The sequence below is a fragment of the Ornithorhynchus anatinus genome, chromosome 1 (assembly GCF_004115215.2).
Source record: "Ornithorhynchus anatinus isolate Pmale09 chromosome 1, mOrnAna1.pri.v4, whole genome shotgun sequence".
Taxonomy (NCBI): Eukaryota; Metazoa; Chordata; class Mammalia; order Monotremata; family Ornithorhynchidae; genus Ornithorhynchus; species Ornithorhynchus anatinus.
The window spans coordinates 83202870-83226387 of NC_041728.1; the positions used below are offsets into that span (position 1 = coordinate 83202870).

At 41.4% G+C, this 23518-nt stretch overlaps 1 non-coding gene across 1 annotated transcript; it reads left to right on the top strand.

Annotated features, from left to right (window-relative positions):
- Nucleotides 1–17595: 17595 nt before the first annotated feature.
- On the top strand, nucleotides 17596–17733 carry LOC114816040. The gene has a single exon (XR_003763821.1). It is a non-coding gene; the product is annotated as a small nucleolar RNA SNORA7 (small nucleolar RNA).
- The last annotated feature ends 5785 nt before the right edge of the window (nucleotides 17734–23518 follow it).

The following is a 23518-nucleotide window of genomic DNA, read 5'->3' on the forward strand; positions in this document are numbered from 1 at the left end:
TGTGGAGTCGTCTCTGACCCACAGTGACCCCATGGACACATCTCTCCCAGAATGCTCCATTCTTTATTGTTGCTTCCTTCCACGTGTTAAACTTGAGTCCATGCCCTCGACTCTCTCTCATGCTGCTGCTGCCCAGCACAGGTGAGTTTCGACTTGTAGTAGATTGCCTCCTACTTGCTAGCCACTGCCCAAGCTAGGAATGGAATGGGTAGGCCTCTTTTAAACTCTCCCTCCTGTAGCCAAGACTGGTGGACTATTGGAAACTCTCTAGGTTCAAAACTGAGAGGGGGCTACAGGTAATACCACCTGCAAAATCCCATAGTGCAAAGGAGTGCTGAAAGAGCAACATAGTGTGGGGGGATGGTTGTGGAAGTAAAAATAGCTTAACCATAACTGAATGCAAATGAATTCCCTAAATGTACTAAATTAATCATGCATAGTTTGTCCTAGGTTTACTGGAAGTCCTGTTTTACATATTTGTGATGTCCCAAGCAAATACAGGCTTTCTAAAACATTTTCTAAACCTGTTCCTAGAGTCTCAACTGGATTAGTAGAGGTTCAAGATTTAACTTTCAGGTATCAGTGTTACAATAGAAGTGTGTGTGTTTGTGTATGGGTGTGTCCATCTGATTGGAATCATCCCAAATCCAGACAGCAAACCCCAATTCCGGGTCCTGACTCCATTCTCTCCCACTGGCTTCTGCCCATCTGACTTCATTTATTGAAGGATCCCAGAGAACGTGTCTCTTTACTGTTACCTCGTACTCTCCCATGCACTTAGTACAGTGCCCTGCACGCAGTAAGAACTCAGTAAATACGACTGAATTGAATGAGAGACGAGTTGAGGATAATGCCGAGATCACAGGCTTGTGAGACAGGGAGGATTTGGGGGCTGTCTACAGTGATGGGAAAGACAGGGGAAGGACAGCATTTGCATGGGAAGATGAGGTCTGTTTTGGGTGTATTAAGTTTGAGATGTCTGAAGGACATCCAAATAGAGATATCCTGAAGGCGGGAGGAAATGCAAGACTGCAGAGGAGTGGAGAGGTCAGGACTGGAGATACAGATTTAGGAATCATCTGCATAGAGATGGTAGTTGAAGACATGGGAGCAAATGATTTCTCCAAAGGAGTGGGTGTAGAGGGACAATAGAAGGGGACCCAGGACTGAACTTTGAGGGAAGCCTATAGTTAGAGGGAGGGAAACAGAGGAGGACCCTGTGAAAGAGACTGAGAATGTGTGACTGAGAATATGAGCGATAGGAGGAGAAGAAGGAGAGAACGGTGTCAATGAAGCCAAAGTTGGATAATGTTTTAAGGAGAAAACAGCGTTGCCTAGTTGAGAGAGCATGGGTCTGGGAGTCAGAAGGGCCTGGTTCTGGTCCCTGCTCTGCCACTTTTCTGCTGTATGACCATAGGCAAGTTAACCCACTTCTCTGTGCCGCAGTTATCTCACTTGTAAAATGAGGATTAAGATTGTGAACCCCATGTGAGAAAGGGGCTGTGTACAACCTGATTATCTTCTATCTATCCTAGAGCTTAGTACAGTGCCTGTCACATAGTGAGTACTTAACAAATACCATAAAAAAAGAAGAAAAGGGAAGGTCCAGAGTGTTGAAGGCAGCTACAAGGCCCAGAAGGATTAATGTGGAGTAGGGGCCATTGGATTAGGCAAGAATAAGGTCATGGGTGACCTTAGGGAGGGCGGTTTCCATGGAGTGTTGGGAGTGGGAGCCAGATTGGAGTAGGTCAAGGAGAGAATCGGAAGAGAGGAAGTGAAGAGAGCAGATGTAGACAACTCTCTCGAGAAGTCTAGAGAGAAAAGGTAGGATGGAGAGGGGGCAAAAACTAGAGGGAGCTGTAGGGTCAAGGGAAGGTTTTTTAGGATGGGGATATATAAACATGTTTGAAAGCGGTGGGGAAGGGACAATTGGATAGTGCAGAATTGATGATGGCAGTCAGTGACGGAAGAAAGGAGAGGGTAATGTTTTGATAAGGTGAGAAAGTATGGGCTCAGAGGTGCAGGTGAAAGGAAGGAGATTTTGAGAGGAGGCAGGAACATGGGAAAAGAGGAAGGGAAATACTTTTACCACCTGAGACCAGTGCTTAATACAGCGCTCTGCACATATCACTTAATAAATACCACTGATTGATTGATAATTGTACCAGCTCAGAACCCACCACACCTTCAACCTACTCTGGTGTTACCATATGGATTTATATTTCATAAACATAATCCTTTTAGTGACTAACATCAGATTAGTGTAACTCAAACTATGAATTAGATTCTGTATATAAGGCAAAAGACAGGAATTGCCAAAACTAAAACAAGAAACCCAGTGCATTTAATCACACATGTCTTTATGTGGTGTCAGTTTACAGCAACGACTTATAGTTTTCAACTCGGGTGGCAACCTAAATATTTGTTTTTCATGCTTTCAAAGCTTAAAGGGAAAAGTTGTGTTTTCAAAATCCTTGATCACTACCTAGTTTTCTATAGCTCATGCCAACTGAGTTTCAGGAACCAGAAATAGAAAAAGAATGAGGCATCAAAGAAGCCAATAATTTGGGACAGGATTTTGCTCTATCTTGAATGTCTTTATGATGATCTAGAAGCTGGAATACCCTTTTCATTCTCTACAGGTGGTACCATTTAGTCCCTTTAGCTTTGTGTATTTTAAAAATACAAGATAGCCTCATCTTCAATTTTATACCTAAAGGCATAATGATTTACACTTTCTTTGATGCAGAAGGATAAAGATGAAATAATATCCTCTCCTAGAAATCAAAAGAAAAACCCCAGATGATTTTTACCTGCTACAGATGACATAAGTGAACCTAGGTTATTCATTCTGTGCTGTTTGAGAAAGCAGATTAGGGGAACAGAAAGGTCTTTCTAAAATGAGGATACTTCTTATTTAAATAGTAAGCAAATTAAAAATGCATTTATTAAGGGGTTAGTATACGGTAAGGGCTGGAATGGTTCAAAGATGAACAGATCAGACACAGTCCCTGTCCCACAGAGGGCTCTGTCATCCAAAAGGTGATGGAGTAAGTATGGTACAATACTTTGTACCCCTTCTTTTACAGATGAAGAAATTGAGGAATATAGAGATTAATTACTTGCCCAAGGTCACTAAGCAGGTCAGTGGCAGAACTGTGATTAGAACACAGGTGTCCTGACTCCCAAACCTATGCTCTTTCTACTGAATAAACATTATTGATTGATTGATTGATTGATTCCACAAGGCAATCCTGCCTCTTAGCATCAGATATTTTATTCTTCCCTGGCTGAATTTTGATTCAATAAATCAAAACTGCTAAGAATACAAAGACAGTGACAAATCTGAAAAATGAATTAAAGGAGATTGCCATTTTCCTCTCTAGCTCAGATCCTTATTGAACACCTCTAAAATTAAATGAATCTGTCGTGGTTTGTGATTGAGTCATTAAAACATTTCTTCTAGGTGTAACATTTCTCTTATACGTTAGTTCTCTCCAGATTGTGAAACTAGCATTCCAGGAGGAAGAAGCTTGGATTGCAAAAGAACAACAGGAAGTTTGGCAGAGTCTTTGTTTTGATAACCCGGCCACCTGTGAAGTTTAATAGGAGATGTTTTCAAAGATGCAATTTGGTGTATATGTTGAAAGGTCACTATGTTCAGGTTTTTGACTAGAGCATGGATATTCTTCTAAGTAAAAGTAGAATTAATATTCAGCACCTTCCCTAAAGCTAGTGTTCATAAAAACATATTTTATTCATTTGTAGAATCAAAGACGGTAAAGAGCATCTGGCACATTAAAAATCTGCCAAAAATTAAATACAGACTATAATGTGAGGCGGTTCTTTGTAGTAAGAAAGGAGGTCGATGTAATCAGTGTTTTCAGGAAGAAAAAGATTCCCATTTAGCAAATATTTATTATAGCCCATACTTCTTACCTGGGAGCATTAACATACGTTGCAACACGTGGGAGAGTGAATAAGTGACCATTCCTCCCCTCAGGACCATAATTTGTGGTGAGTTCCTACAGGTTTACTATACGGTTAAATCACATGATTGAACTACGTGCTGAACTTGGTCGGAGTTCACTATTTTCTCCATCATTTACAGTGCCAAGTGGTTATATAGTTGCTCATGCAGTCATATTATGTGTCTAGTTTTCTGGATCTCCCTAGGCAGTTATTTCAAATCAATTGTCATCATTTTAGCCAGAACATGCGAAGTTTAACATAAACTCTGAAATTGCAACTGTTGTTAAACAATCAGCACAGGGAATAAATATTTCAAATTAATCATTATTACTGTTATCATGCCTACTCTTGTGTTTTCATGCTATTGTACTGCCTTGTACACATCCACACACTTAGATCCCTTAATGCCAACCTACTCTATATAACTTGATCTCACCTACCTCTAATAATAATAATAATAATAACGATAATGGTATTTGCTAAGCACTAACTATATGCCAGGCACTGTACTAAGCGCTGGGGTGGATACAAGCAAAGTGAGTCGGACACAGTCTCTGTCCTATGTGGGGTTCGCAGTCTCAATCCCCATTTTACAGATGAAGGAACTGAGACACAGAGAACGATGATGATGATTATGATGATAATATTTGTTAAGCCCTGACTATGTGCCAAGCACTGTTCTAAGCACTGGGGGAGATACAAGGTTATCAGGTTGTCCCAGGTGGAGCTCACAGTGTTAATCCTCATTTTACAGATGAGGTAACTGAGACACAGAGAAGTGAAGTGCCTTGCCCAAAGTCACACAGCAGACTTTGGTGCTGGGATTAGAACCCATGACCTTATGACTCCCAGACCCCTGCTCTGTCCACTTCACCAGTTCCTTGTGGGCAGGAAATGTTTCTGTTTATTGTTATATTGAACTCTCCCAAGTGCCTAGTACAGTGTTCTGCATACAGTCAGTGCTCAATAGATACAATTGACTGACTAGTTCATCCTCAACCCCTTGGCCAAGCCTTATTATATCACATCTCCTCCAGTAGGCTTTTCCCAATTAAGCCCCCATTTCTCCTACTCACTTTCCTTGCTGCATTATCTATGCATTTGGCTCTGAACCGGCTGAGCACTTTATATTCACCCCAATCTCAGCCCACAACACTTTATGTGTCCGTTACTTTTTTAACATCTGCCTCTCCCTCTAGACTTTTAGCTCCTTGTGGGCAGGGAAAGTGATGACCAACCCTATTGAATTGTACTCTCTAAAGTGCTTAGTACAGTGTTCTGCACACAGAAAGCCCTCAAGAAATACCACTGATTGACTGATCTGATCTGCTGGAAAACATTTCCCACTCAACAAGATATAAGCATCAATAGTAGCGTTTGAAACAGTCACCTCAGAACTAGAATATGTTGATGACCACATTCTTGAAACACATTTACAAAATAGCATGAAGTTGATTTTGAATCATATTACAAGGCAAAGCCCACTGCTAATGACTGAACAAATCCGAAGACAACCAAAGTTATATATATGAGTTTTTATAAAGCAGCCTTGCATATCACCAAATATTTCCATGGACAAATCAGAACTTACACCTGTCACTGAATTCCGCTTCCTAGATAGTAACTACTAATAATGCACATATAGCTGAAGAAACAGAAAGTCAAATCAAAAGGGCCATCTTGAGGGTTGGAAGATGAGCAGAATTTAACATCAAGAATCCAAGTTAAATGAAGACCTATAAATGTGGGATTTTGTCCACATTTCTATACATTTTTGAGAATTGGACTTGTCAAAAAAACAAAAAGCCAATCCGGTTTCTTGAACAAAGGGCAAAAGAAACACAATCTTGAGCAATGTGACACAGCCTGGAAGCAGCAATAGATTAGCCAGCTGGGCATTAGAAATGAGGAGAGTTGTTCTCGGTCAGAGGAAGATTGGGATGCTGACTATCTTAAAAACAGCTATAGGTCCTTAAATCACAAAAGCATTAGGGCAGCGAGGAACTATTTTCATATTGTGAAATGTATTGCAAGTAGTCCATCAGGATTTTCAGGACATTTGATGAGGGATCCCATACCATCTTTGAAAATGTCATCTCTGAAAATGAAGGAAAGCTATAAATACTTCGTAAAAGACTGTGAGACAATTAGCTCCGCTAAATGGCTATCCTGAAAGAGTCCGTTATGTGGATGTGAATTGCATAAAAGATGTTTGGTTGGATTATAAATTTGGATGTCGGTTAATCAATCATATTTATTGAGCACTCACTGTGTGTAGAACACTGTACTAAGCCCTTGGGATTGTATAATATAACAGAGTTGGTCAATACAGTCCCTGCCCTTAATGAGCATGGAGTCTACAGGGGGAGACAGCCATTAATATAAATTACAAATTTGTACATAAGAGCTGTGGGGCTGAGGGAGGTGTAAATAAAGGATGCAAATCCAAGTACAAGGGTGACACAGAAGGGAGTAAGAAAAGAGAAAATGAGGGTTTAGTCAGGGAAAGCCTCTTGGAGAAGATGTGCCTTGAGTAAGGCTTTGAAGGTGGGGCAGTGATCATCTATCAGATATGAAGAGGAAAGAAGTTCCAGGGCAAAGGCAGGATGTGGATGAGAGGTCACCGGTGAAGTAGATGAGATTACGTTACAGTGAGAAGGTTGGCATTAGAGTAGTGAAGTGTGAGGGAGGGCTGGGTTGTAATAGGAGAGCAGTGAGGAAAGGTAAGACGGGGCAAGGTGATTGAGTGCTTTAAAGCTAATGCTACGGAGTTTCTGTTTGATGTTGACGTGGATGGGCAATCGATGGAGGTTCTTCAGGAGTAGGGAAACATGGACTGAACGTTTTTGTAGAAAAATAATGTGGGCAGTCAAGTGAAGTAGCAGCATGACGTAGTGGCTAGAGCACAGGCCTGGGAATCAAAAGACCACCTTTTGTCTGCTGTGTGGCCTTGGGCAAGTCACTTAACTTCTCTGGGCCTCAGTTATCTTATTTGTAAAATGGGGATTAAGACCGTGACCCCTCTGAGGGACAGGGACTATGTACAACCCGATTTGCTTGTATCCACTCCAGCATTTAGTTCGGTGCCTGGTACATAGTAAGTGCTTAACAAATACCAAAATTATTATCCTGGAGCCGGAGCCAGAAGGTCTAGGGTCTGTCTAGGAGCCACAGATGGTTTCCTGTTTTTCGTAAATCTGGCTGCCCCTCCAGAGCCTGGGATGACCAGTGGGGAGATAGGCCTTAGACGCCCCCACCAGCCACCTCTGTTGAGCGGCCTTTCTGTCCTCTGGAAGGTCAGTGTGAAATCATGTGAGGAGCTGGGACAGTGGAGGAAAGTGCAAGCATGCATGCCCCTGATGAACAGTCTGCGTCCCCAGCCCTCGTGCCCGTGGTCCGCCTGGTTTCCTTTCTCCCAATCTACACCGTAGTCCCAACTCCCTCCTTCCAGGCTGTCTCCCGATCATAAGATCAGGATACCCAGTAATTTAAATTATGAAGACAGCCGATCAGGAGGCTCTATAAGCCACTTATTGACTGGATCAACTTGAAGGATTTCATCTGATTAAAGTCCAGTAACGCATATTACACCAATCGGTGGAACCGCCGGGAACTAACAAATAGTGCCACCTATTGATTGACTTTATGAATTATAACCTACCCTGAAACCAGTAAATCTGAATCTCTGGATAACTTTAAATAAGGACCTTAAAGCTTTTCTTTTCTTTTTATTGTGTTGCTAATCCATATGAATCCCTGCAAGGAAGATTTAATTATCCTCATTTAACGAAACTGAAGTGAAAGGAGGCAGAGAAGCAGCATGGCTCAGTGGAAAGAGCTTGGGCTTGGGAGCCAGAGGTCATGGGCTCGAATCCTGGCTCTGCCACATGTCAGCTGTGTGACTTTGGGCAAATCACTTCACTTCTCTGAGCCTCAGTTCCCTCATCTGGAAAATGGGGATTAAGACTGTGAGCCTCATGTGGGACAACCTGATTACCCTGTATCTACCCCAGAGTTTAGGACACTGCTCTGCACATAGTAAGCGCTTAACAAATACCAACATTATTATTAAGTGATGGGGCCAAGGTTACCCAACCAAACAGTGTTGGAGCCAAAAATTCATTCAATCGTATTTATGGAGCACTTACTGTGTGCAGTGCACTGTACTAGAGTACTGTACTTGAGAAGCAGTGTGGCATAGCGGAAAGAGCACGGGTTTGGGAGTTAGAGGTCATGGGTTCAAGTCCCGCCTCCACCACTGATCAGCTGTGCGACTTTGGGCAAGTCACTTGACTTCTCTGTGCTTCAGTTACCTCGTCTGTAAAATGGGGATTAAGACTGTGAGCCCCACGTGGGACAACCTGATTACCTTGTACCTACCCCAGCACTTAGAACAGTGCTCGGCATGTAGTAAGTGCTTAACTAAATGCCATCGTTATCATTATTATTACTAAGTGCTTGGAAAGTACAATTCGGCAACAGATAGAGACAATCCTTACCCAACAATGGGCTCGCAGTCTAGAAGATGGAATCTGATGACCTCACTCAACTAGTAGTACTTACTGGGGGGGCCGACTTGGTGCAGAGCACTTTGGTAAGCACTTGGAAGAATACACCAGAAGCACATGGCCAAGCACCTCTTTCAATCTAATGGGGGATAGAGGTACATATATTATTCACAAATACAGGGAGCAGGAGGAAGGACAAGCATGCAACGGATAGTGACGATGCCTTCAATCTTGTCACTTCCCATGCATTTGGTGGAGCACATGGAGGCCAAGGCATGAGCACAGTCATTTGAATGCCATCCATGGGGAGGTCAGCCCCGGCTGGCTGCTGTGCGGAGCCTGAAACTACCTTTTCTTGAGCATTTTTCTCTGCTGCATCAATGCATCAGTTCTCAGTGGACTGAATAGACAAAAGGCAGCTCAAACCTCAAAGGCACCTGGGTCAGGCTGCAAGGAATAACATCAGTGAAGCACTTTTTGAAGTCAGCCTCCACTACACCTTCATGGCTTCTCCCCTGGTTGACTCTGGCTGACTAAAACATCCTCCAGTGCTGAGCTCTCTGTAGATGTTGGTCTGGGGATTCCTTTTATTATTCAATTATATCAGGTGAGCACACCATCATAGCTGAGCTGTGTTTTTCATCACCTGGGTACCAGTAATCCTGCAGTGTGGCAGGTAGTAGTACAAATATGTCAGATGGAATAGCTGAACAGTTAAATGTGCAATTGATGGTACAAAAGACATATGAGGATTTAGGGTGAGTGTAAGTAGATAAGTAAGGTACGCTCCAAAAGGGAGACTTGGGGGTCTTTCACATCAATCAGGAAAAGGTTACTTGGAAGAGGTGGGATTTCAGGAGGGCTATAAGGAGAAGGGTTATGAGGCAGTGTATTTTGGGGGAATGGAAACTTCAGGTACAGGTAGGATGAAGGGCGTGAGAAGAGGGTCAGAGGCAAGAGAAATGAGAACAAGGAATTGTTAGAAGCTGTGCTTAGGAGAAATGAAGACTGCAAGCTAGCTTGTGGCAGGTAAAGAGGTATTTCAGATGGAAGAAGCTGGCGGAGAGCCTCGAAGCCAATGTTAAATAGTTTCTGTTTGACGCGGCGGGAAATGAGTAACCACTGGAGGCTTTTACGAAGTGGAGAGATATGTGCCAAGTGATCAAAGTGATGTTTTAGAAAAATTATCTGAACAACAACATAGAGCATAGATTGGAGGCTGGAACACCATTAAGGAAGTTGGTACAATATTGTATATACAATATACAATAGCATGAACCAGGGTGGTGAATGTGGGTAGAGGAAGGGACAGATCCAGGAACTGTGAAGGAAGTATCAACAGTTGATTAGCAGTTGATTAAATGTGAGCAATGAAAGACAGAAAAGCATTGAGGATCGCCAAGGATGTGGCCTACTTGGTCAGGGAGGATGAAGTACTATCAAAAGAGAAGATAGAGTTAGGAGCTGGAGAGGGTTTAAGAGAGAAGATGAGAATCTGCCTTCTGGGAGGGTGCACTATAATTAGACCATGCTATCTTCTTTCCTCTCTACAGTGGGAAATGGACTATTGTAATTGCAAAGGAAAAGGTCAGACAACTAAAAGAAGGATATAATATCAAAAGGCGGGGGGTTCTCAGATCAGTCTTCAGTAATGCCTGTTAAGTAGTTCCACTTGGCAAGAAAGTACTTATTCTAATGATGTTCAAGAGTCTCCACACTGATTCCGCTCAGGGCAGAGAGATCATTATACAATTGAAAAGTGTGGGAAAAGAAAATTTCAAGACAAGATTTTATATGTAGTAGGTTAAATCTTCCCTCTGGATGGACCTAAAAAAGAAATCAGGCAGAGGGCCCAAAGGAAACTTGGCATTTAATCATTTCTGCTTTTGTTTTTTACCTTTTTGTTAGGTTGTCCTACAAAAATGTGCTTTTTGGATAAACTCCCCTTATTTGTTGTTGTATGTGGCAGACAGCCACTTGTCTCTCCTTACTTCGGTAAGATGTAGAGCAGTGGAAGGTGGAGTGGAGATTTTTTAGAGCAGTTAAAATCTCTGCGGGTACAAATCATTTTTGCTGTGATCTTTGGACTACATTTTTGAATTTTAAAGCCCATCCCCTGTGGACTAAATCATGTATTTGATTCACTTTGGGAGAAAATTATTAAATTTTCTCTGATTGTCATGCCTATGGAAAAATAAAGAATTAAGTGGAACATTTTCTAAAGGATTAGTTCAGGCGATGTGTTGCTTTGGAATATCTTCCCACATTCCTTTCCATTGGTTCCACTCTGCTGGGTATCCCTCGGTCCACAGCTTAACCTTTGCTTTTCTAGTTTAACACCCTGAAGAGTGGGAAAGCATTTTAAAAAGAAACAAAATTGTCAGAGTGGCCAGCTGGCATGAGGAAAATCCAGGCATACTGTGCCACCCATTGTGAGCTTTTTCTCCAAGGTATCCTCTGGTACATTGAAGTTAAAATCTCAGCTAGTAGCCTACTCCTTGCCTTATAACCCCATAATATCCCAGATGGTAAAACATTAGTAATCCAAGTATGGTCTCATTGGATTTCTGAGGAATGCTTTAGTGAAGGAAATAATTAAGTTGTTGGTAAAACGTAGGTTGCTAGCCTCAAAAGTCATTGGGGCATAGAAAGGAGTTTTTATGGTGAAAAAGCAAAATAACCAAGTCAATTTAACAACAGGCCTAATGACAGGTAGAAGACATAATAAGTGAACTTAAATGTTTCTTTATTGTCCTAGTAATGTGCAGCTTGCATTAGCTTACTAATGTTAGGAGGTTCGGATACTTGCATTTTCTTTAATAATCATTATGGTAATATTCCAAAGTGTCAGGCTCATCCAATAAGGTTTCGTTAAAGAGATTACAGTTTTATGCAGTTTTATGCCAGTTTTACTGGCCCTGGAGATTGCTCGGTAAACAGCTGCTGCCCAGGGCATTGGCAATTCTTGTTTTTTTGCTCATTCTATCTCCAGGTTGCCTGGACTTTGAAGACTTCACAGAGCGATGGCAGAATTGTTTAGGGAGGAGTTGGAGTTGGGAGCTACAAAAAACAAACAAAAAATGCTGAAATCAGGATTTGCATGGAGTGCTGTGATGTGGGATTATAGGTGAGTAGCTTCTAAAGCATTACCCTTGTCTTTCCACTGTGATCCTACTTAGCATCAACTTGGTGTTTAATGTTAGATTTATTCTGCACGGACTTGAGCCAGGGTGTCTTCCAAAGTCATCTCCAGGAGCTGTCCTTTGAAACATGTGACTAGTAGATCTTTCTGAAGATAATAATGATGATCATGATAATAATGATAACAGTGATGAGAATAACGTTTAAATGCTTATTATGTTCCAAGCACTGGGTTAGATACAAAACAATCCCACAAGATCCCACATGGGGTTCACACTCTTAGGAGGAGGAAGAACAGGTACTAAATCATCACTTTGCCAGTGAGGAACTAAGGAACAGAGAAGTCCACTGACTTGTTCAAGGTCTCACAGCTGTAACTGAAGCCAGGTCCTCTGACTCCCAGTCCCGGACTCCTTCCACTAGACCACACTGCTTCTCTACCTTGTTCATTGTTTAGGGATATCCTAAACTCAGGGGGAAGCAGCACTCCTTGGAAATGCTATCTATCTGCTTGACCTCAACACACCTTCAGGGGATAGTGTTTGAGTCCCGGCTCCCTCCAGGAAGAGCAGAGAACTGGACATATTATCCCTTAAAGGACTGTTTTAGAATGCTTTGGGGATTATACACATATTCTGTTTGCCTCACCAAAAGTCCATGTTTTACAAACACATCAGGAATTCTCCTAAATCTGAAATTACCTTACCCTCTGCGGAAAGGTCAAATGAAAAAGAACCAAGAGGGTCAAAGATCAATCCATAGACCAGTAATGAGAGAGGCATCGGCTTGAAGGTTTAGACAATTACAGTCCTAAAATCTGTCCCCATTTCACCTGTGACTTTTGTTTTGACCCGGCTTGGCAGAAAAGTAATCCATGTTATAGCTAAGAATAGACTTTCGCACCCAGACACAGACACAATCTTTATGAATTTCAATGGCTAAGCAGCCTAAAGAAGATTTCTATTTCAGCCTTTTGCTGTCATAACAACCATAATCTGCTCCGGTTTCTTAGAAGCACTGAATAGAGTGCTGTGTTCTTTTATAATTACTTCATTGTAACAGTTGAAATTCTTGGCTGCTAAGAATGTGGTTAAAAGGGAGAGTGTCTTAATACTCCAAATAAAGGACCATCTTCTAACACACAAACTCTTGCAAAAATACTATGATTTGTCTTCAGAGTGTTACTATTTGGTCAGGACTGAAGCAAGGGGCCACCTGCCCTACGTGGGTGATATTCTTCTCTTGTCTCCGAACCTCTGTGACAGGACAGGTGTCAACGAGTGGTGTCAAGGAACAGTGTGGCCTAGAGGATAAAGAGCAGGTCTGGGAGTCAGAGGTCTTGAGTTCTATTCCTGACTCCGCCACTTGTATGCTGTGTAGTCTTGGGCAAGTGATTTCACTTCTCTGTGCCTTTGTTACCTTATCTGTAAAATGGGGATTAAGACTGTGAGCCCCATGTGGGACAGGGACTGTGTCCAACCCAATTATCTGTCGTGGGTTCTAATCCCGGCTCCGCCACTGATCAGCTGTGTGATTTTGGGCAAGTCACTTGACTTCTCCATCCCTCGGTTACCTCATCTGTAAAATGGGGATTAAGACTGTGAGCAACCACTTGGGATAACCTGATTACCTTGTATCTACCCCAGTGCTTAGAACTGTGCTCGGCACATAGTAAGCGCTTAACAAATTCCATCATTATTATTATCTACCCCAGCATTTAGCACAGTGCTTGGCACATAATAAGGTCTTAACAAGAACCATAAAAAAGACCCCAAAACAAGGCCAGTGGGATATTGGCTTATGTTTCTCTTCCTCAACCTACTTCCCTATTCCAAACCACAGTAATCCCTTCTCATTTTACTTTCATCCCTACATTCTCCCAAATTTTCCTACACCTTTTCTTTGGCTCTGGCTCCCAACTAACCTCTCCGCTTCAAGCAGACTCTTATTTTTAATGTGGTAATAAGTCCTATGTCTAAGGAAAAATCATGTCTCCCAGCATGAGATTTTGTGTAGTTATTCCATTTCACCCTTAGATAAACTTCAACTGAAAAGTAGAGCTTCCCAAGAGAACTATACTATGCTATATTATATTACTATATATTTTATATTATTATTTAGAAGAATTAAAAACAGAATCTGAAATTATCTGAACCCCACATTTTCACATCAAGAAAACAGCCCTGCCTTAGTATGGACCAGCCGTTTCACGTCAGGATTTTGTTTGGCCCAGGGCATATTTTTGAAGCTTGTCTGTTTATCTCAGTGCAGACTGAATTGGGAACATTCAATCATAGGTGCCAACTTTTCATTTTTAAGGAAGAAGACAGACATTTTTGTGGAGAAGCAGAGTGGAAAGGGACAGTCTTCAAAGCTTCTGCAGGCCAGAAAACTACCATTTTTTTATTTATTCAGTCTTTGCCAGGGAGCTGAAATGACAGACCCTGGCACATAGTAAGCACTTAACAAACACCATAATTATTATTATTAATGTTATTAATAAATCATGCTTAAACAGCAGTGGGAGTGATTATCCCATTACTTCCAGGGAGTTTTCATCTATGTTTCCAATGCAAATGCTCAAAGGTACAATGGAAAATATGCTAAATTATCATATTTGTTAAATGCTTACTATATGACAAGCATTTTTCTAAGTGATAGGGTAGATACCAGGTTCTCAGTCTGTACACAGTCCCCATCCCATAGGGTTCACAATGTCCAATAGGGCTTCACAGTCTAGGTAAGAGGAAGGAGGATTTACTCCCTTAAAGCCTTCCCAGACTAGTCCCTCCCTTTCCTCTCCTCCCACTCCTTTCTGCATCTCCTTGACTTGCTCCCTTTGTTGTCCGCGGCCACCCCCACCCGCCCACAGCAATTATGTACCTATCTATAATTTATTTATTTGTACTGATGTCTGTCTCCCCCTCTCCAGACATAAGCTCATTGTGGGCTTGGAATGTGCCTGTTTATTGTTGTACTGTACTTTCCCAAGCATTTAGTATAGTATTCTGCCCACAGTAAGTGCTCAATAAATACATTTGAATGAATGAATGAATCCCCATTTTTAAAGATGAGAAAACTGAGATAAAACTAAATGACAGCTGACAAGTGACAGGGCTAGGATTAAAACCCAGGTCTTCTACTCCCAGGTCCATATTCTTTCCACAAGGCACCCTGCTTCTCTACATGCCATTAATCAATCAATTAATGGTATTTATTGAGTGCTTACTGTGTGCAGAGCACTGTACTAAGCACTTGGGGGAATGTAATACAACTGAGTTGATAGACACATTCCCTGCCCACAGCAAGCTTAGAGTCTCAGAGGAGGGATAGACATGAATATAACTAAATGATTCATTGATCTGTATAAAATGGTGTTGTCTACAGTACTGAGAAAGTTGCAGGAGGGAGGAGAAGGTTTGGATGGGAAGACAAAGAGTTCTGTTTTGGACATGTTTAGTTTGAAGCGTGTGGGGGACATCCAAGAAGAGATTTTCTGAAATCAGGAGGAAATGTGAGACTGCAGAGTCTGGGGCTGGAAGAGGTAGATTTGGGAGTCATTCACAAAGAAATGGTAGAAGTACTTTCTTCATTATTTCTGAGAAATCCTATAGAAGAGCAGTCCATCTTGCCAAGAAACCTTTGGCAAATTGGAAATGAGTACTAAAAATTTTACTAGTTTATAATTATTTTAAACAGCCCACCCTGTCCCTTAGTGCAATCACTGATAGTATAATGAATGAAATCAGGATTCTTTTCTATTCATCTGGCATAAATTGTAACTCGCCTTAGGCAAGTGGCCATGTATCTATTTCAAAGGCAGATTAAAATCCCCTGATGCATGAAAGCCTTTTTGGTCTGGGTCAGCAGATCTTTTCCAGTGCTGGAACACATTTGCTGGCCATCAAATAGATGATGGATACTTAGATTCTTTGATCTTTAGATAATCAGGGAAGGGTCTGAAGATAAACTGTTGTGTGGAAAATGTCATATTTTTATTTTCCTATAATTATTAGGGACACACTGTTGACTCTTCTATTGGCTTTGCCTCCTAATGGAATAGTGCAGGAATCTCTGCTGATCCCCACCTCACTCCTGATCTAAACATACTTTCAATAATTATTTATCAGCAAGTCCCTAATATTTTTGAGTTTATGAGAAAGTCAGTGGGATGAAGTCCAATTAGGGTCCCTGTTAAACAGTTGCATACATGCACAATTTTTCTAGCTCCATGAAATTACCTCTCATGGGCTTATTCAAACAACATTACTCAGTTTCACACTGTAACTCAAGTACATCGCTCCTGAATCAAAATTTCTAGGGAAACAAATAAACCATATGCTGTTTTCTTCCTGAACATATTTTAACCATATGGCACTAGTCTTCAGGATGTTTCAGTGGTCCTAATTTAGATTCCCTGTGCTCTTATCATTTACCAGTCAGTCTCAAAAAATCCTTATTGCTGACCTGGAAAAACCTCCTCTGACAGTGAGTAAAAGGAACATTGTCCATATGCTTAGGAAGGGGAATTCAGTTTCTTTAGAGACTTCCACATGGATAGGAAAAGTTTAGACACCTGAATAAAGAGCAAGTCCATAGTTGATGAAAGTCACTGAATTTCTAGGCTTCACGTCATTCTTCTGGCCATTATTTTGCAATGTGCTTCCCTGGAAATAAATTTTCTGCTCAACTTTGGAGAATAATTTTACTTAATGCACATGATCAATTGAGTTAATTAATCTTCCTTAACCTTGACATCTCTCATGCAACCTACATATTCAAACTATCACTAAATCCTGTTGGTTCAACCTTCACAACATCACTAAAAATCCGCCCTTTGCTCTCCAAACTGCTACCATGTTCGTCCTAGCACTTACCACCAATTCTATGTGGAGCTCAGATACGTAAATACCTAAATAGATAGATATCTAAATCTACATTTCCAGCCCGATCTTTCTTCCTCTCTGCAGTCTTGAATTTCCTCTTGGCTTCGAGACATATCTACTCAAGAACCTCCAGTGGTTGCCCATCCACCTCTGCATCAAACAGAAACTCCTCACCATTGGCTTTAAAGCACTCATCACCTTATCCCCTCCTAACTGACCCAGCTACTTTCCTACTACAACCCAGACTACACACTTCTCTACTCTAATGCTAACTTTCTTGCTACACCTCGATTAATCTATCTCATCGTCGACCTTTCACCCACATCCTGCCTCTGGCCTGGAATACCCTCCCGACTCATATCTGACAGAACTCTCTCTTTGACTCTCTCCCCCTTCAAAATCTTTTTGAAGACACATCTCCTCCAAGAGGCCTTCTCTGACTAAGCCTTCTTTTCCTTTTCTTCTATTCCCTTCTGTATTGCATTGACTTGCTCCCTTTATTCATTCCTCTTCCCAGCCCCGCAACACTTATGTACTTATCTGCGATTCATTTATTTAAATAGATGGCTGTCTCCCCATCTAGACTGTAAGTTTGTTACAGACAGGGAACATGTCTGTTTATTCTTATAGTGTACTCTCCCAAATGCTTAGTGCAAGGACTCTGCACACAGTAAGCGCTCAATAGATATGACTGATTGATTGACTAACTGACTTGCCCCCTTCTACCTCACCTCACTGCTCTCCTACTACAACCCAGCATGTACACTTTGCTCCTCTAATGCCAACCTATTCACTGAACCTTGATTTTGTCTCACTACTGACCTCTTACCCATGTAGTGCCTCTGGCCTGGTACACCTTCCTTCTTCATATCCGACTCTCACCACCTTCATTGCCTTATTTGCAGCACATCTCCTCCAAGAGGCCTTTCCTGACCAGTCCCTCACTTCCTCTTCTCACACTCCCTTCTGCGTGATCCTGATTTGCTCCCTTTATTCATATCTCCCACAGTTCAACAGTGTTTATGTACATATCCCTAATTCATATGTATATATATATAAATATAATAGTATATTAATAATATATTAATCCTCTCTCAGGGTCACACCTGGGGAGTTTCCAGTACTCTACCAGTCTCAAATGTGGGAGGGAGAGTCAAGCAGAGGCCTACCCATTCCATTCCTAGCTTAGCCAGTGGTTAGAGAGTGGAAGGCAAACTGCTACAAGTCAAAACTCACCTGTGCTGGGCATCAGCGGAATGGGAGAGACTCGAGGGTGGAGAATCAAGTTTACTGCATGGAAGGAGGCAACGGTAAACCATTTCCCTATTTTTACCAAGAAAACTCTATAGATACACTACCAGAACAATTGCAGATGGAGGTGGGGTGTTCTGGGAGAGATATGTTCACGGTGTCACTATGGGTCGGAGATGACTCGACAGCATAAGACAAGATATATATGTCTCTCCCTCTAGATTGTAAGCTCACTGTGGTCAGTGAGGTTTTATGTTGTTATACCATACTCTCCCAAGCACCTAGCACAGTGCTCTGCATATAGTAAATGCTTAATAAATATGATTAATTGATCTCACCTATTCTTCAAAATATTTATTTTCCAAATCATTTTCCATCTTATTCTCCTATTCAGGCTAAGGTATAATTGAAGTAGTTAGGATGTCTACTTGTTTTGTTTTGCGTGGCTCAGTGAAAAGAGCACGGGCTTGGGAGTCAGAGGTCATGGGTTTGAATGCCGGCTCTGCCACTTGTCAGCTGTGTGACTGTGGGCAAGTCACTTAACTTCTCTGTGCCTCAGTTCCCTCACCTGTAAAATGGGATTAAAACTGTGAGCCCAATGTGGGGCAACCTGATCACCCTGTATCTTCACCAGTGCTTAGAACAGTGCTCTGCACATAGTAAGCGCTTAACAAATGCCAACATTATTATTATTATTATTTTGTTGTCTGTCTCCCCCTTAGACTATGAGCCTGTTGTTTGGGAGGGATCGTCTCTATCTGCTGCCAAATTGTACTTTCCAAGCTCTTAGTACAGTGCTCTGCACACAGTAAGGGCTCAATAAATGTTAGTAAATGAATATTTATCTAAAAAATTGTTTTACTTTGCAACTACTACTAATGCTATTTATAAAGTGCTTAATATGTGCCAAGCACTGTACTAAGCATTGGGGTAGATACAAGATAATCAGGTCAGATGCCACATGGGGCTCACAGTCTAAGGGATGGGAGAACAGACATTTTCTCTGCTTTCATATATGAGGAAACTGAGAGACAGAGAAGTTAAGTGACGTGTCCAATGTCACACAGCAGGCAGATGATGGAGTTGGAATTATAACTTAGGTCCTCTGATTCCCAGGTCTATGTTCTTTTCTCTATACCACGCTGCTTCTTTGGTGACCTCAGAGAAAGAGGATTTTGTTGACTCGGTGGGAAATGTAAAATAGATTCTAGGATGTGATGCCCCATTGAAGGAATTTGGGAAATTTGTGTGGACAGAAACTGTAAGGAAGGCACCTAGGATGCAAGGGAAGCTAACTTACCTTTTAGGGGGCTGATCACTGAGATAAGAAGGGAACAAGAGTTAGGGGGAAGTGAGGAAGAGGAAAAAAGGGAAAGAGAGGAAAATAGACGAGGTAAAAGGTATAAATAATAATAGTAATAATAATGATGGCATTTGTTAAGTGCCTACTATGTGCAAAGCACTGTTCTAAATGCTGGGGAAGATACAAGGTGATCAGGTTGTCCCACGTGGGACTCACAGTCTTAATCCCCATTTTACAGATGGGGTAACTGAGGCTCAGAGAAGCTAAGTGACTTGCCCAAAGTCACACAGCTGACAAGTGGCTGAGCGGGGATTTGAACCCATGACCTCTGACTCTCAAGCCCGGGCTCTTTCCACTGAGCTACGCTGCTGAAAGAGCACATCATTCTACATCTCCTCACCAGGTGCCAAGCAAGAAAGTCAGCTCTTTTTCCACCTGCCTCCTAGGTGTCCACCCACATGCCTCACTCCTGTCTAATCAAGTGCCCTGTAGGACCACACAAATCAGGATACCACACCAAATTTGATGTTCATTAATGCATTCAATTGTATTTATTGAGCACTTACTGTGTGCAGAGCACTTTACTAAGTGCTTGGGAAAGTATAATACGACAATAAGGAGAGACAATCCCTGCCTACAATGAGTTCAGGTTTGGTTGCAGCCCCAGAATTCTGACCCATACTCATTCATGCCCAGCCCCTGTGCACACTGCAAAATCTGGGTTCTAATCCCAGCTCTACCACTGATCTACTGTGTGTCCTGGACCTCAGTTACCTCACCTGTAATATGGAGATTAAGACTGTGAGCACCATGTGGGTCATGGACTGTATCCAATTTGATTTTTCTTTTTTACAGTATTTGTTAAGCATTTGCTAGGTTCCAGGCACTGTAATAAGTGCTGGGATTTAAGATAATCTGGTTTAGGTTCAGTCCATGTTCTACATGGGGCTCATAGTCTTAATCCCCATTTTTTACAGATGAGGTAATTGAAGCACAGAGAACTGAAGTGGTCCAAGGTCACACAGCAGACAAGGGGGAGAGCTGGGATTGGGACCCAGGTCAGCAGACAAGGGGGAGAGCTGGGATTGGGACCCAGGTCTTTCTGACTCCCAGGACTGTGCCCTAACCATTTATTATTTACTGAGCATTTATTGAGCCCTTACTGTGTGCAATGCACTGTACTAAGCACTTGGGAGAATACAATATAACAACAGACACATTCCTGCCCACAACGAGCTCACACTCCAGAGGGAGAAATGGACATTAATATAAATAAATGCATAGATAAATGAATAAATTACAGATATGTATACATACATAATAAATTGAAAATAAATTCAAATTTCAATGAATGAATGAATTAATTTGAAAAAGAATTTGAAAGAATTTGAATTTGAAAATAATCTATGACAAAGTAATACCAGTATTCCAAATTTTTGAAATATAAGTACATTTTGACCTTCATTAAAAAGTTGGATTGAAGATACAAATATACTCTATGAGAAATAATAGTTCAAGCAATGTCAGCACTGTGGTGATGCCCCTGAGTAATTTTCAGTGGAGGGTCAAGCATTTAGTTTGAGTGAACCAAAGAAGTATGGAGATTGCTTTTAGCATTTGCATTGCTCTATGTTTCTTAATGATAATTAAATATCCTTTATCAGAGAAGCAGCATGGCTTAGTGGAAAGAGCTTGGGCTTGGGAGTCATAGGGTGTGGCTTCTAGTCCCGACTCTACCACTTATCAATTGTGTGACTTTGGGCAAGTCACTTAACTTCTCTGGGCCTCAGTTACCTCATCTGTAAAATGGGGATTAAGACTGTGACCCCCACGTCAGACAACCTCATTACCTTGTATCTATCCCAGGGCTTAGAACAGTGCTTGGCACATAGTAAGTCAAGTTTTTGTATTGGTCAAGCTTTTGTATTGAAGAACAAACTAAGCTATTCTGGGAGGTGGATAGGTCCAGCATGAATTCTGAAAAATCCTGATATACATGGTGGAGAAAATCAAAATGGCTATCAAGGCAAATGCCTACTGAGCATTAGCTCTACCGCACAGCACTGAAGCTATATTGTGGTCATTTTGGCCATAAATATGTTCTACATGTAAAAAAAAGTGAGTGCACTATGCAATGTCCTGCATTCCTCCCCACTAACCCTTCCCACTTGACTCTGCATTTTGGGAACCAGTGGGAACATGACTGGCAGGGTCCAGAGACTGCAAGTGGTGCTGAGCAAACCACTACCACTAGAATCAATTTCTTTGAACAGATTTTCTGTACTGAAGTCTTGGGACCAGTATTCTCAACAAGAGACTCCATCATCATTATCACCATGATAATTGATACTGAATGTCTATTTATTGGCCTGGAACATTTATTCATCATGTCTCCATGGAGAAAGGTGATCATACTGTGGTTTTCCAAATAGAGCAGGAGCAGGATTCCAGGGATTAGGGCTCAAGGCCTGGAAGGAACCAGAAAGGTGGACAGAAGGAGCATATGGGGACTCTGGGGACAACAATGAAGGACAAATGAAAAAGGGAGAAGGGGAATACTGAGGAAAATGGATAAAAGTAGGATGCCAAGATACCACCCTTGAAAGCAAGCAAGACAGTAATGTAAGGACGCAGAAAAACAAACAAGGCTGAATGTCACCTGAAAAATGGAAGAAACTGAGGCAGACCAATCAGCCAGGTGTACTGCCATTGTGAAACAAGCGATTCATTTTGAGCAGAGTCTTCCAGGAGAAAGCCAAAGAACAAGAAACAAAACAGCATCAGGTACTGTAGATAAGAACACGACAGCATAGCAAAGGATGATCTTGTGTGTGTGTTGTCTGGTCCAGGACTGTGGAACCCTCCCTGGCCTTTTCACTTAGACGACCTTCACTATTATTTGTCATCTTCACCGAGTATGAAAGACAACTATTCAGACATACAATACACACACACACACACACACACACACACACACAGAAACACAAACACATTTTACTTTTTTGTTTTGCTGAGTGAAACCAAAATGCACCTCTAGTATAGCCATATATATATACATTTTAATGGAACTTTTTAAGTTCATATGTGCCAGACACTGTGCTAAGTATTAAGGTAGATATAAGATACAGTTCTCTCCTTAATGGGGCTCACAGTCTAGGTAGGAGGGAGTAGAATTTAAACCCCATTTTACAAATGAGGTACTGAGGCACAGCATAGTGAAGTGACTTGTGCAAGGTCACACACAGCAGGTAAATTGAGGAGTTAAGATTATAAACCAGGTCATCTGACTCTCACACCCATGCTCTTTCAATTAGGCTATTCTGCTTGATGATTTCATATTTCTCTGTTTCATGTTGATTTTAATGTAGAGGTTCCTTCAGTTTGAAGGTGGTGCTGCTGGTAGACTGAATTCATGACTGTGAGGATCTCTGAGAGAATCTTTTGCCCACTTGCACATTTCCACACTGACCATGAAAATAAATTCCCGTTTTCTATGGTTTAGCTACCAATGGTTGAGGGGAAAGGTGACTATAGATATAAGGCTATTATAAAGTCACATTTAGCAGAAGATTTAGAAACACTCACGCTATCTATGGTGACTTCTAGGAGGTAGCTAATTGCTGTATCTGTCAAATTTTAGTCCTCACTTCAGGATAGCCAAGAGAGATCAATAGCATAAATAATAAATGAATTGGGAAGCATTTCATTTAGTAAGTTTTACATTCCCTGAGAAAATCTAGTCCTGATAGTACTGTTGAAAATTTATAATTCATATTAAAAGATCAATATCATGACTTTTTGGGGTTGAACCTCTCATTTTTCTGACTTGACTGGTCTATTTCATGTTGAACATTTAACTGTTATTCCCTAAAAATGATGTTCCCAGAGTAGTTGACTTCTGGGCTTAAGCCTGACTATGAGTTGGCAAGAGGGGTGATATTCCTCAGGAAAACACTTTAAACTTCCCCTTCCCTACCAAAAAAAGCCTCTCTTATTGCTCTTTTGAAAATTTTCTCAGAGGCAAGATTTTTAGTTTAGAACAATAGTTATTTTTAAGGTATGCATTTATTAATCCTACTTTAATGAAATGTAAACTCTTTGAGGGCAGGGCTTGTTTCTCCTACTTTATCATACTCCCAGTTGCAAAATTCAGTGCTCTGTGCAGGATGGGTGTCAGCTACTACAGTGCTTTTCTTACAACAACGACTAAATAAATGCTGCCACTGTTGACAACAGCACTGGAAACAAATTCAATTTCCCCAATCAATCTTCCCGCATTACGTGTTCGAGATTGAATTTGATTTCCCTGAAAAGTATGCTTTCCGGTAGGCTTTCATTTAATTCAATGCTTCATTAAATAACCTTTACCTGGGATTTGGAGAATTGTAATAAAAGATTCCTGAGCTTTATAGCACTAGCTTTCACAGGGTTAAAACATATCGATTATTTTGCATTGT